The 1,904-nt window shown below is 36.3% G+C and overlaps 1 pseudogene; it reads right to left on the bottom strand.

Annotated features, from left to right (window-relative positions):
* Positions 1-613: 613 nt before the first annotated feature.
* Positions 614-760, bottom strand: LOC112061811 (small nucleolar RNA U3; annotated as a pseudogene).
* Between the last annotated feature and the right edge of the window lie 1,144 nt (positions 761-1,904).

The raw sequence follows: 1,904 nt of genomic DNA, 5'->3' as shown, positions 1-1,904 counted from the left end.
TTGATAGTAGCTGTCCAAGAAAGTAGTAGAAACCAAGAAAATGAACACTAATTATATCTTCAGAATCTATGGTGAAATATGGGTAACTCCTAATGTGGAAATACAGACAACCCACAGGTAATGTAGATGTTTTGTTATCCATGCTACTTTCCCCAAAATGCAAGAATCATGTACCATACTACTGCATAAAGCTCATAATCATGGGATCATAAAAAATAAAGTTGGAAAATACCTATTAAATCATCCAGCCTATCTCCCTGTCATTGCAGAATTATTCACTATGGGATATTTTGCCCTCTCTATTTTTTCAAATTAACAATTAGTCAAACTGAGTAGTATTCATTTCAGCATTACCTGTAGCTATGGCTTGGAGATCTTTTGAAAGGTAGAGGTCATTGAGTCAACTTCAGAAAGATTCTGATCTTCAGGGTCTGGACCTTCAGTGCTCATTGCAGGGTACTTGCCATCTTACAGTTGAAATGTAAATATCTCTAGATATTGGGGAGTTCTTTTATGTCTGGTCATGGGCATAGTTTCTAAAGTGGCTCTAGTATCTGTAGATTGTTTGTAGTTTGCTTCAGAGATATATTGATCCAGATAAAAGACACAAAGTCACATTATATGCACACTCCTGCATCTTACTATTTTCATGCTCAGAAGGAAACACTACAACTCCTCATTGTGGTTAGCAAGATCAGCTTTTCACAGCCACCCTTCTCTAGTCACCAACTAGAGAAATGATCCCTGAAAGCATAGTCTTTCATTATATGCACACTCCTGCATCTTGGTAGGCATGGAGTTCGAACAAATAACATCTGTGATGGCATGACCTTGTAGCTGAAGTCATGTGGTCATGCCCTTTGCTATCTCACCTGGAAGTTACAGTTCTGGAGCATGAATGTATTGGTGACTTCACAATAAAATACTGATTTTGGGCATGGGGGGAGGAAGCAGGAATGTAGTGTGCCAAAATCAGCTTACAAGACTAACAATATCGATACGTTGCGTAATTAAGGATTTTTGAGACTGTGTGTCATGTAGGCATATGGTGTGTCTTATGGTGTGTTGTGTAGGCATTTTCAGAGTTGGTTCAAGGCACAGGTAATTTACCATACACATATCTATAACATACATGTACCGTGCTGAAGAAAAATGTTAACTGGTAGGAAGATAACTCCATGATAAAGAACAAATGGGGTTACTAGAATTTCTTGGTGTCATCTAAACAGACTGACACATAAAAATTCAGTGTTGACATTGTATGAGTGAATTGGGCACATTTAAACACTTTTTCATCTGTTTTCTTGTTGTTATGATTTCCTCAGGGGAGTCTTAGTGGTAAAAAGACAACTAATATATCAAACTAGACAGTAAATGGATATGTGATGTCGAGTTCATTTAAACCAACTTGTCTTACTACAACATATATGCAATTTTTGTGTGTGCAGTTTTTGATATAAAAATATTATTACCAAATTTCCTGGGGGTACTAAATGGCCAGGTGCCAAATTCCTACCTCATTGAAGCCCATGTCAAACTCATATTGAATTGAGTGTGAGCACGGTTTGGCCCTAAAAGTGTATTTCAAACCCTTTAAGAACTTTAAAAAAAAAACAAATTATTTTGGACCAGATCCTCTGCAGTTGTAAATTGATTTCAATGGAGCCGTGCTGAGATACAACCAGTGTAGGATCTGGCTCATTATCTTTCCTAATTCTAAATAGTTAAGTCACCAAAATTTAAGCTCATAGTTTAGATACATGTTAAATTCTCTTGCATGAACATACTTTTTGTGTATTCTACAAAGGATTGAAAAGTTGTATGTTACTTTTTAAAGCAGGCAGGAGTAATTATTATGTATATCCATCCATAGCTATTGCAGCTTTATCCTAATACAAATAACT

The sequence above is a fragment of the Chrysemys picta genome, chromosome 11 (genome assembly GCF_011386835.1).
Source record: "Chrysemys picta bellii isolate R12L10 chromosome 11, ASM1138683v2, whole genome shotgun sequence".
NCBI classification, from domain to species: Eukaryota; Metazoa; Chordata; order Testudines; family Emydidae; genus Chrysemys; species Chrysemys picta.
The sequence above is the reverse complement of the archived record's forward strand: the minus strand, read 5'-3'. Positions and strand labels throughout refer to the sequence as shown.